Source organism: Leptonychotes weddellii, chromosome 12, assembly GCF_054177405.1.
Source record: "Leptonychotes weddellii isolate Sample4059 chromosome 12, ASM5417740v2, whole genome shotgun sequence".
NCBI lineage: Eukaryota > Metazoa > Chordata > Mammalia > Carnivora > Phocidae > Leptonychotes > Leptonychotes weddellii.
In genome coordinates this window covers 45548433-45561837 of record NC_138380.1, presented here as the reverse complement: position 1 = coordinate 45561837, position 13405 = coordinate 45548433, and the positions used below count along the sequence as shown (strand labels likewise).

General features: G+C 42.4%; 1 long non-coding RNA gene across 1 annotated transcript in view; it reads left to right on the top strand.

Annotated features, from left to right (window-relative positions):
* Positions 1–13405, top strand: part of LOC115937609 (uncharacterized) — a 438489-nt gene that overhangs the window by 216379 nt on the left and 208705 nt on the right. The gene's annotated exons all lie outside the window — the stretch shown is intronic.

Below are 13405 nucleotides of genomic sequence, written 5' to 3'. Positions count from 1 at the left end.
TTGGACATTAAAATTCTGAGAGCAGATATGAAAAATTCACAAGAATTTCAAGACAAGGAAATGTTGAGAAAATTGAAAAATAGGACAAAGAAATGGAAAACAGGGAGCTAAAAAATAGTGAGGGTTAGTCTAGGAGAGTCAACATTTGAATCAAAGAGGGACCTGGATTAAATAGAGGACATTTTTGTCCTTCCTTTTTGAATTCATCAAAAAAAGAATTCAAAGAAAAATTTCCAGACCCAAAGGACATGAATTTCCAGGTAGAAAGGGCTTGACAACTATGCCCTTTGATCTGTTTTTTTAATAGATTAAAACAATACCAATGCCAAGGTATATAAGTATGAAATTTCAGAATACTGGGTCAGAGGGATGATCCTAAGTTTCAAGAAAGAGGAAAGAAGTTGGAGGGGAGGAAGGAAAGGAAAGGAGAGGAGAGGAGAGGAGAGGAGAGGAGAGGAGAGGAGAGGAAAGGAAAGGAAAGGAAGAAAGAAATCCAAAAAATCCAAAAATCCAAACAGATCATATACAAAATACTGGAAATCAGAGTGGAATTGAACTCTTGAACAGCAGAAATGAGTAAACCATGGATTAATGTGTTTATTATTATAAGAGTAAAATTATTTCACCCCAGGATTTTATGCCCAGCCGAACTATCAATTAGATAGTGGCAGAGGTGATGTGAGTGGTGGAGGTAGTAGGGGTGGGGTGGGGGCAGGAGAATGGATACTTTTTCATACATTCAAGATACTGTGCAAACAATGACTAATGTTTAGACAGCATACACACCAGGGCTGCTGAAGCAGTGTTCACTGGGGAAATTCATGGTAACAGCATCAGTAGCAAGTGTAAAGCTCTCCCACTGCCCACCACACTCTGGGAAAGAGCACAGTCTGACAGAGCTAGATGTCAGACTCTGGAGAAGGTACTCAGTTACTTGGGCTTTGGGGCTTTTAAACTGCATAATTAAGGAAACATCAGTATATCCTCTGTGTAGTTAGAGGTCAGGATATAACAGTAATAGTACTTGGCAGAAACTTATTTCCAGCCCTCTTCTGCCAAGACACTATTTTTGATTGGAAATAGCACCAGCCCCTCCCTTGGAATGATCAGGGAGCTAGGATCAAGCCTTGAGGTTGCAGCTGTATGAAGAGGCAAGTTGTGGTGGGCCTTATGTCATCAGTGTTCATGGTTAGTAAAGCACCAGCCCTTCTCTTGGGGTCTAAATGTTGTTGAGGATCAGAACTGATTGCCTGAAACACTAGATTTACCCTGTTTTTTTTTTGTTTGTTTGTTTGTTTTTAAAAAAAGATTTTATTTATTTGACAGAGACACAGTGAGAGAGGGAACACAAGCAGGGGGAGTGGGAGAGGGAGAAGCAGGCCTCCCGCGAAGCAGGGAGCCCGATGCAGGGCTCGATCCCAGGACTTTGGGATCATGACCTGAGCCGAAGGCAGACGCTTAACGACTGAGCCACCCAGGCACCCCTAGATTTACCCTGTTTTAATTGAGCTTTGAAGGAATTCAGTACTTCCTGGGATGTCAGTTTGTAGGATATCAGTCTTGGACAACTTATCCTTTTCCTCTCAGAAGAGCTCAAGGAGTTTACATCGCATGCACCATTCCCAAGGAAACTACTGGATGATGCGCTCCACCACATTGAGGAGGTAAACTAAGAAAGAAGATGACACACAATCCAAGAAAAGGGGACACATACAAGAGAGGCAAAGATAGTTGCTAGGATGACAGAGAAGGGAGATCCCCAGGAGGACAGCTAGGAACAACTAGAAATTTTCATATCCTACACAGAAGTTCATAGAGGTGAAAAGGAAAACAAGTCTATGGGCTCAGAGTTGTTTGTTTTACTACCATTTGAAAAATAAATACATTTTTCTCTCTGGGGTCATGAGCCATAATTTTTTTTCCTTTCATCTCTTACATAACTAACATGGATGGATCAAAGAGAGAAAAACCAAAGTGAAATACAAATCCAGCCATATGTCAGGAGGCTCCTTTCTTGGTCCCCAAAGTTCTTAGAGCTTATACAGGCCCTTGGCTCCCTTCACTACTGCACTCCCTGAGAGGAGCTCAATATCCTTCATAGTTACCTTTTCAAGGAAATTTGGGGAGAATGACATCAGCAGAACAGTCAGATTAGATAATGTAAAACAGCTGCTTCTCTACCCCTTCAGATCAAATTCATTCTGGAGTAAAGGTTTGCAACCTTCTGCATGCACAAAAATAATCTGGAGAAATGTAAAAAATGTATACATACAGATTTTTGGCCTCAACTGCAGATGGTCTAATTCAGTGGGTCTGAGTTGAAGCCCAATTCTCTGCATTTTTAACATCTAGGTGGTTCAACTATGGACCCACTTGGAGAAAACCTGCTCTAAAGATTGGGCTCCCAGGATTCAGAAGATCCACCTATGATGGAATTCCATGAACATGCTCCCTTCTCATTAACCCCAGCAGCATGGAACCTGCTCTCAGTGAATAAGTTGTCATTTCCTTAAGGATATTATGGAGCTCTCCTAGTTTGGGAACAAACTTGTGAGGAAGAGAAACATCTCATATGTCTGCTGAAGACTATTTTGTAGTCCTAGGGTAAACTTCAAAAATATTATGCCATTCATATATAGATAATTTAGTGACATAAAGTGATCAACAGAGGGGTACCTAGGTGGCTCAGTCGGTTGAGCATCCGACTCTTGGTCTGGGCTTAGGTCATAATCTCAGGGTCCTGGGATTGAGCCCTGTGTTGGGCTCTGCACTCAGCAGGGAGTCTGCTTGAGGATTCTTTCTCTCCCTCTGCACCTCCCCACCAACACACTCTCTCTCTCTAAAATAAATAAATAAATATTTTTAAAAAGTGATCAAACAGAATTATAAGTAGCATTCCTAGGAGAAATAATCTTGCTTTCAGCCCAAGTATCTGAATAGTATTTATTTGGTTTCAACAGAGGGCTCAGTTCTCCTCTTGTGAAAATCTTAATCCCCAAAACCAATATTTTTTTTTATGGTGAAGCCATCATCACTGCTACTACCCACCCACAGCACCCCAAAACCTCATTCTCCCTTGGATCTTATTGCTTCAGTTAAAGCACTTACTTTCTGCTTTGTATGATAAGGGCTTTGTATGTCTCTTTGTCTCTCTAACCAGATTATAGATACCACAGAGATGGAAAATATCTCTTTAATCTTTATATCAACTATACAAAGTACCTGATGGGTGATGACATAGAAGGATCTATCACTATTGACTTAGTTAAATTACATATTTTCTAATCATTCAACCTCATAAACTACGATGACTATAATTCATAGTATTTTGATATTTTAAAATTAATATTTTCTCTAGTTAATAGTCATAAGTTATAAAGAATGGAAGTGTTTTTGGAAATTATTTATTTATGTGAGAGAGAGAGCGAGCGAGAGTGTGCACAAGTAGGGGGAGGGGCAGAGGTTGAGGGAGAAGCAGACTCCCTGCTGAGCAGGGAGCCTGACGGGGGACCTGATCCCAGGACCCTGAAATCATGACCCTTTCATTATGAAAAAATGATAATAATGAATCACTTCTCAATTTTTATTTACGCTCCTAGAATCCCTTTTCTCCACTTTTCCTAATACAATAATAATAATATAACAAGATTCTATACTACTAATACTATATACCCAAGGTGAAATTGGGAACTGAGGAAATTAGATAACTCATGCTTCCAAAACTTTTCTTTAGCTCCAAATGTAGGGATCTTAGGTGAAAGGTGTTCTTTATTTTATTTTGTTAGGCCTCAGTTTTCTACTTTTCTGCACTGACACATCCAAAACATCTAGTTTATCATATAATAGTCAATTCTCAATAGTTATGCATATCAGACAGATGTATGCATTACTTCAGAGCCTCTCAAACTCACCTGCATGGGTTTCAACTTGCTTCCTTCGTACCCCAGCACCCTCTCTACCAAGGGAATCACCATGGAACTGCTCAGGGCTCACAGATGTGCAGCTAGCAGAGTAATTAACGTCCCTTGGGACAAACCCCTGACCCGTGGAGGGTGGGATCTGAAGCATAAATTCTTCCCTGTGTTCCCCTTGAATGGGTGGTTCTGAAATACCATCTGCAGTCCCATGGCTGGTTATTTGGTCCTGGAGGATCAAGCCACCAGTTGCTTCTGTGAGGCATCCTTATACTGGCATTTCTTCTTTCCTTCCTCTCTCCTCTTGCCCTTTTCCCAAAGATTGTAACAATTACTCACACATATGCCCTTGTTCCAGGCTTTACTTTCTGAGGAGCCTAAGCAGGGATATCATGAAAGTTGAGACAAGTGGTGGGGAGATAAACTGAAACAAACTGGGGGTGGGTGGGTGGGTTTCTAAAATCCATTTGATCTTTGATCTGCAATAGGTGATATTTTTCTTAGGCCAATATAAAAATATACTGATATTACCTGGCAATACCTACTTGGTGACCAAAAAAAAGCCACTTTGGATTAGAATTCTGTCCCAGACTGTCCACAGAGTGGCTAATTCACATTTAGATAATCTATGGATGACCATATTCACACTAAGGGAAGTGCTGCCTAGAAAAACAAATATGCAAGATGGTAATGCAGGACCATGAACAAAGGACACAATCAAATCACCCACAAACAATTCCATATGACTCTCAAGTCTAACAAGTAGGTACTTAAAAAAACCACAAGGCCATTATGACACCTAACAGAATTAACAATAATGAACAACAAGATAATGCTTGCTTGTCTTACAGTTTGGATCTATACAAGGTCCATACGTTGCATTTAGTGTGTCTCAGGTTTCTCTTAATCTGTGTTAACCCCTTTTCTCTTTTAAATGCTACTGTTTGTTCAAGAAATACAGTCATTTGTACCAAAGAATGTCCAGATTCTGAATATGTGGGCCATTGTCCTATTGTCTGTCCTTCAAAATAAAATGGAATACAAAAGACAACTTCTTTAAAGTATTATCAGATGACCTTTATTTTTACTTGATGAAGATTCTGTATGCCCTATTCCTTTGGGGACTAGTAGTCATAGTTAGTAAAAGCTGTACTTAGGTTAGTAATGAAATCTATATTTTCCTATTACTGGAAAGCAATGGAAATTTTAGCTCAACCTTGACGGCTATGCATTTATAATTTTTAAATCATCTTTCTGCCCATATTTTACATAGAGAACCAATATTTTACATCACTGATAATGTGATGATTTTTATTATTGTCACCAGAATCCTAGAATCCTAGACTTAACAATGGTTCCTGGAGGTCAACTACTCTAACACTTTCACTTTACAGGTGAATAAATGTGGGCTCTGAGATGCCAACTGAATGCACATCAACATAACCCAGCAGGTTAAGGGCACTGGGCCCAGAATCCTAGACTCCTGATTACCCAGTCCTGTGCCCATTCTAATGGCCACTGTACTCACCCACTGGTTGCAGACTTACTTGGCCTAGGATGGCAACACTTCTGAAGCCAGGATGATTCTGTCTTTCTTCTGCCCAAGACCATTCTGTATAGAATAAGACATTAAGTATAATTGTGGGTTTAATTCACAGTTATGCTGAACTAATACTAAAACGTATCTGAAAGGTTGCTGAATTCTTGGAAGACTGACTCTTGCTATGGACAATGCATTGTTCTTTTCATCATTATTTCAAAATATAGATCATGAACTCAGTTATTCTACCACGCTTTCATCATTTCCAGTTAATATTTCTGAAGATTCATACAATTTAAGAAAGAAAAATAGGAATGTGAACTACCATGAAACAAGCATAAGTAATGATAATGATGATTTCATGAATAGAATAGCCTGGACTTAGAGTAAAGGTATTATCCATTCTTATAGGAATTGATGGTACATTTTAAAGCCTTTGTCAGCAAACATTAGACTTCTTGCTAATTTATTTGAAGTAAATTAACAAATAAAGGTCCTTTAGAAGGCAGCTTCAGCTGAATCCTATTCTGAAGGCTATGTCAAGGCTGTCATTATTAGTAGCAAAGGTCTCTTTACCCCACCATTTATGGCATTTTGTCCCAGAAGGCTGTGTCTGGGTTTAGCCTTCTGTGAGAAGTGAATCCACAGAGAGTGATGTTCTAGAGAGCATTCCAGTTCAAACTCTAGCTCTTCTATTTAATGATTATATGACTTGAAACTAACGTTTTGAAACTATTTCAAGCTTCAGTCTCCTCATCTAGAAATGAGCCTTTTTGAGAATCAAATGAAATAATGATTGTAAAACTCTCAAGGTAACATCTGGCATATAGGAAATACTTTATTAAAATGAACTTTTATTACTATCGTCTCCTGCAATGAATGAGACTTTTCTGTTTATTCAATTAAAATACCATGATTGCCCATTCTGGGGAGTGCTGAATAGCACTTCATTTTGATGAGCTGACATGAGAGATGAGATGCATCAAGAATAAGTACTAAGTGATGCAGTTCCCCCCAACCCCCACCCAAAGGATCACAGAATTGAAGAAGGGTTCTGCTGATTAAGAGGAAATATTTTAAAAGCTCATGGAGGTGTCTTTTTATTTTATAAAGCAAGAGCTCAGTATCTACTCTTTCAAAAAAAACTTAACAAAACCTATAATCTCTACAATCATCCAAATTTGTGGGGCTATTGATTTATTTAGTTTGATTTATTGGTTTGGATTAATTAGTTGGTGAGAGTGTATTGAGAGGAGATTAATCTCTTGATAAGAACAGTGTTAACATTAACAGATAAAATATTAGACACACACTCTTATCCATTAAGGGAAACTGGAGGAACCTGGGTGGAAGCCTATTATTTGAGGGTTGAGGAGAAGCAACTTACTTGAAGCAACCCAGAGAATCTCATTACAGAAGAAAGAAGAAGGAAGTATAAGAGAATGAACACTGGTGATGAGTGGGGTGTGTGTGGGGGGTGGTCATGAAGCCTGACCCATATATCACATGAAATATTGGACTGAGCTGAGGCTAGGTAACTTTGGACAGTGCAAAGACCCTATCCTTACTCCCTGAACCTTGGGGTAATCTTTAGACATTACCATTAATTATTTAGACTCAGAAGACTGCAAAAACATCTTGATTCATTGGCAAAGTGACAAGCATATGGTGTGTTTTGCAAAGCCCTCGCTTTCTGTTGAGAGGAAGCTCACATTAATTTCTTACAAATCCTACAGGGACTTTCCAAGTCAGCCGTTGTTAACATAGTTTGACATCGAAGTTGGAGAGCTTGGAGGAGTTTTGAAAGATAAGTTAGATACAAATTAGTAGCTTTATTCAGCCTGGTGACAAGGAAGCTTCGGAAGCCCCACAGCTTTCCCGCAAAGAGCGACAGAGCATTGGACAGCTTTCAGCTTGATTGATAGTCAAGGTGGCAGGTCTATTTAGTGGGTCCTACAAGATGGTACTTGGAATCTGGTGTTTCCTGCAGTGCTTGGCACTCTGACAGTCTTGGCTCAGGCAAGAGTCCCGATTCTAATTCACTAAGCATGTGGTGTGATCATGGTCGGGGCTGCCCTCTGGTTGAGGGAGGCGGGCAGCCAGCCCTCTGCCAATACACCAGCTGTTGGAGGGCAGCCCCCAGGGAAATGTGAAGGGGGGCAGGAATAGGATGAGAGGAGAGGGGTGTGGTTGTATGCAACGAAAGATATACAAAGAACCCCTCATAGTCTGTAGCCCAGATACTTAATGTTGTTTGGACCCCTTCTGACAGGGTCTCAAATTTAAGCTGCAAAGTTCCCTATGTTCTAGGGATGGGTGTGTTCTATCTTTGTTCCAGCAATGGACTCTTTCTTAGTGACTCCCTGGGCAAATCGTTCATTTCTTGCCTTCGGCTTCTGAACTTCCCCAAACCTTCACCAGAAAGGCATGGTAACAATTGAATTTTATTTATTGAACAAGTTTATAGAACACAGTTTGCACAAGAATTCTGTCTCTTGTGGCAATAAGGGCTAGCAATTAAGGTACAAATAAACAGAGCTTTATTAGGAAGTAAAGGGAAAAAGACTTTGATAATGCCAGCAGACAGCAAATGAAGATATGAACTATTTGGTTGACTCAGTCTGAAATAGAGTCAGAAGGCAGCGGGGAGCAGGGTGCATTTGGCAGTTTCATCTTCTCTTTAACTGGTCAGGAATTAAGGAAGAGAGTGTGAGCAGGTGTAGAGTAAACAGGATTTAGGTAAAAAATATTTCTGGCAAGAGAATCTGAAGTTTCTACCATGGGCCAAAATGACCAATTCTGGATTGTTCATGGACAACTTGACCTCATCAGCCCAGGAAGAAAAATTCTTCCTTGAGAATTCACTTAGTCCTTTTCAACATGCTTCAGGCAAATCCACCCATAAATTACATTAGGGATGCAAGCATTGGTGATATTTTTAAAAAGACCTTCTTGTCTGGAAAACTTTTTCTTATATTCAATCAGAACCCTTTTGGTTACAAGTAACCATTTTCCTTCTCTCCCCAGTGAAAAGAAAATATAAACAAGATCAGCTATCTTTTTTCATAGGAAATCCTTTTATATATTGTGGTATTATAATCACTCTTCCATCTCCCCCCAACTGTACAATTCTAGTTTTGTTAATATTTCCCCAAAGGTGCTATTTTCCAGTTGTATAACCACGTGTTAAATGGATTCTCCTGATATTTCAGTCCCCTTCATATCGAAGGTCTCATACCTGGTCCAGGAGATTTTAGGAAAGTGCTAACTGCCAAGAGCAGGATGTTTATCCAATTCATGACTCTAATTTCTCAGTTTTGCTCATTTGTGCTTTATCTGTCCTGGTAAACTATCATGGGATCATTGCCACAATGTTCTTGGTACTCCCCCCAGGCTCAAACTCACAGCCTTTTCACATGTGGACATTGCTTTCCAGCTGTCTGAACCTCTTCTTCACACACTGGGTGCTCACCATCATGGCAGTGGTGTTTTATGTTCCTCTTGAGACCCTGACACACCTGTCTGACAGGTTTGGGGCCCAGCAGGGAGGATGCAAAGAGCTACTCCTGGTCCCTTAAAGACCATTTCCTCTTCTATGCGTTGTACAGGCAGTTTCTTTGTCTTGGTGTTTCACCCACAGCCCCTTCTTCTCAATGGAAATCTTCTACTCTTCCTTGGGGACCCAGCTCAAATGTCATCTCATTAAACCCCTATGATGGATGACATACTCCTCTCCACTTTCTACTCTTGCAGATGCTCTTAATGTCTAATCCCCAAGTGGAGGTCTAAGAGGGCAAGGCAAGGGCTTTACTTGATTTTTTTTTTTAATATTCCCAGAAGTTTACAGAATCCTTGGCACACAGTAAGTGTTTATAAATGTTCACTGAGTTAGTTAATCAATTAATGAAATACGGGAATTTGGAGAGTGGACAGAATTGAAAGTCACTAACATAGAGGTATATTATAGTGCAGGATACCACAAGAGTGGCTCAGATAGAGAGAGGAAAGAGCAAGTGGCTAAGAATCCAGCCCAAAGGAACCCTCAAGAGTGTGTTTGTGTGTATGTGTGTATGTATGTACGTATATGTGTGCATGTGTATGTACGTGTGTGTATGTATGTGTACGTGTGCATGTATATGTGTGCATGTGTATGTACGTGTGTGTGCATGTATGTATGTGTATGTGTACATGTGCATGTATATGTGTGCATGTGTATGTACGTGTGTGTGCGTGTATGTGTATGTGTGCATGTGTACGTACGTGTGTGTGCGTGTATGTATATGTGTACGTGTGCATGTGTATGTACGTGTGTGCATGGATGCATGTGTGTATGTGTGCATGTGTATGTACGTGTGTGTGCATGCATGCATGTGTGTATGTGTACGTGTGCATGTATATGTGTGCATGTGTGTATGTACCTGTGTGCGCGTGCATGTATGTGTATGTGTACGTGGCATGTATATGTGTGCGTGTGTATGTATGTGTGTGCATGCATGTATGTGTATGTATATGTGTACATGTGCATGTACGTGTGTGCGTGTATGCATGTGTTGTGTACGTGTGCATGTATATGTGTGCACGTGTATGCGTGTGTATGTATGTGCATGTGTATGTACATGTGTGTATGTATGTGCATGTGTGCATGTGTATGTACATGTGTGCATGTATGTATGTGTATGTACGTGTATGTATACGTGTGCATGTGCATGCACATGTGTGCATGTATGTGCATGTGTATGTACGTGTGTGGGCGTGTGTGTGCGTGTGCATGTACGGTGTGCATGTATGTATGTGCATGTGTATGTACGTGTGTGTCCGTGTGTGTATGTGTATGTGTACGTGTGCATGTATATGTGTGCATGTGTATGTACGTGTGTGTGTGTGTGAAGATGAGCTGGCAAAGGAAGTCATGGCCTTGTCAGAGTACTTGGAGAAGCACTGCTCTGATTAGTATAGTTATTTTACAGATATGGAGAAAAAGAGTTTCAGAAAGGAAAATTAAAAAAAAATAAGATGTGAACCCTGGAACAGGGCTCTGTGTGTTTGAGCCCCTGCCCACCCCTACAATGTAATATTGCACCTCTCTTCTTCATGCACTGGCTTTCTTTCATGGCTAGCAGCATCCGGAGCTCCCTCCCAACTCACACTTACAGATTGGATGCTCATTGCCCCTCTGCCTGCAAAGCCCCTCTGGTCCTGCTTTTCTCAGAGGTCTTATTCTCATCCTCTGAGGGCTTTGCTGAGACGCCCCCCACCCAGGCCTCCTGACCACCCTTCCAATGTGAGTTCCCACCTTCCTCTCCTTTTCAGCTGCCTGCTTATTTCCTCCAGTGAACCGATCAGAATGTTAATGATTTTATTCATGTATATGAATATTTTAATTTTCTATCTGTCCCCAGCATGTGAACCCCACGAAGGATGAGACTTAGTGAGAGAAGAAGATAGAAAATCATCATCAGATAAGGCAGATTTGTATCTAGCTCCCTCTCAGAGCTGTGTACTTGTTGGCAAGAGGAGATTTTTTTCTGTTCGCTTCCCCAGTCACCCCTGCCAGTTTCCCTGCAGGACCAGGAGCTGGCCACTCTCTATTCCCCTTTATCACTGGTTTTCCTTGGCTACCCTCACGACTTCTCTGCCAGGATAGGACCCTTTCAAATCCATTTTAAACAGAGATGAAGGCTCCTTCCCCAAGGAGAACTTTTTAACTGTGCGTTTTGCTTTCTGTTCTTGCCTTTGTAGTAAAGCTAAGCTGTAGGGCAAAGATCTCAACGCTGGTTCTAGCCCCAGGAGGTTCCTGCGTGGAGTGGCATGAGGGGGCGGCCACACTGCTATTCTGGGCTCTGGAAATGGAAGAGCGGGTGGCATCGCTTCCCCTCAGCTGCTCTGCAGGGTGCATGTAAAATCTCCGCAAACAGTCCCAGTGTGCTTATAAAACCTCAGGTCACTGACAATTGTAGTGCTCATTTGCTGTGGCCAATTTAGCGCTAATAAGCTGAAACTGGGCTTCAGGGATTTGTTTCCATGGCATGTAAACTCCCTTTAGAAACACATTCCCCAAAAAGAGATTGCAACCTAATAGATTTCTTTTTCCTTTTCCATTTTTGTAAACTGACTTGTAGCCCATTTTGGAAACATCTCCCCATTAGCTAAATCACAGCCTCCATCTCTGTCAGTGCCTGTGCTCCACCAGGGGGCAGCCTGCCCACCCTCTGGGGATAAGGGATGGAGAAGCACCAGAGCCCCACGTTTCTCACTGGGGAGTGTGGGGAGCAACAGTGTCTTGCTGGGCAAATCCAGTTGCTTTCACATCTGTGCGGCAGAGCTGGGTGCGTGCAAGCCCCGTGCCAGGATACCCAGGTGGGCCTTCATGCTCTTATCTCTGAGGCCCTCTGAGGGCATGCCCCTCGGAGAAGCCCAGCTGAGGCCCACCCACTGACTCACAGATGGCCCACAGCCTCCCCCCAACTCCACCCTGCTGGGAATGGGATCATTCCCGTGGCCTCAAGTCAGAACGAACTGCTCCATTTGTGACTTGATTCCCAGTGATTTGGAGGCAGGCACCAGGCCCACAGAGCATCACACTCGTTTCTCCCTCCTGGTAGGAAAGCTGATCTACCACCAGGCCTCACAGCTTCTATACATTTGGAACAAAACAGAAAAGGGCTCTTTCCCTACAAGCACGAGTGTACCTCTCTCCCAACAGACAAGCCACGCGGGTTTCCGAGACCCCCCTAGACTTCCATGGTTGCCAGCTTGAAGTTCCTCTGTAAAACACTGACCGGTCACGTTTGCCCAGAATAAGAGGTCCTGGCATTCCTTCCAGCCTCCTCGGGGCCTGGGGACACTGAAGGAAAAGCACCCTCGTTCCAACTAAAGCAACATTTTACCAGAAATCTGGCAGGCGCATGGCCCCCCCATCCCCGTGGGCTGATTATGGAGTGCAGTCACCTAATTGTCTGTGATCTGCCAAACCCTGTTAAGAGTTTGCTTGTACTTTGGAAGTTCTGCCAAAAACTTCTCTCTAGTTCTGGGCACAGACACCCAGAGACACCTTTGGGGCCAACTTTCTTTCATTACCTTCAGCTAAAATGCAAGCTGTCCTGGGAGAGAGCAGGGAGTGACTGGGGAATTGGGGAGGGGTGAGGGTGGGGTGCCCAAGGAATAAGTTCCAGCTGAGAGTCAGCTCCACTGTCTCAGCTCCTCGGTTAGAAAATCGCCACTTCTGTAAGTGGCCTGTACTTCATTATCTAGGAAATGTGGCTGACAGACTCAGGGTTCAGGCCAGGCACTCAGACACCAGAAGCCATGGAGACAGTGGCCACTCATTCCAGGCACCATGGTGGCAGTAGACATCTCTTCCTGGGTGGCTCTGGGCCCCTGGGGTAGGAGGCTGCCAGGAGACTGACCACTGCAATTTTCTTCCTAGAAGGAAGGTTTCATTGTGTGCAGTGTGTGTGTGTGTGTGTGTGTGTGTGTGTGTGTGTGTGGTGTAGGGGGTGTGTGAGAGGGAGAGAGAGAGAGAAAGATTGGTGATAAAGTTGGTGCGTGGGTTGCCACGATTCTTAACCAAACTGCTTCCCAGCCCCCTAATTTTTTTTTTAATTTTATTATGTTATATTAGTCACCATACAATACATCATTAGTTTTTGATGTAGTGATCCACGATCCATTGTTTTCGTATAGCACCCAGTGCTCCATGCAGTACGTGCCCTCCTTCATACCCATCACCGGGCTAACCAATCCCCCCTCCCGCCTCCCCTCTAAAACCCTGTTTGTTTCTCAGGTCCATAGTCTCTCATGGTTCATCTCTCCCTCCAATTCCCCCCACCCATTTTTCCCTTCCTTCTCTTAATGTCCTCCATGTTATTCCTTATGTTCCACAAATAAGTGAAACCATATGATAATTGACTTTCTCTGCTTGACTTATTTCACTTAGCATAATCTCCTCCAG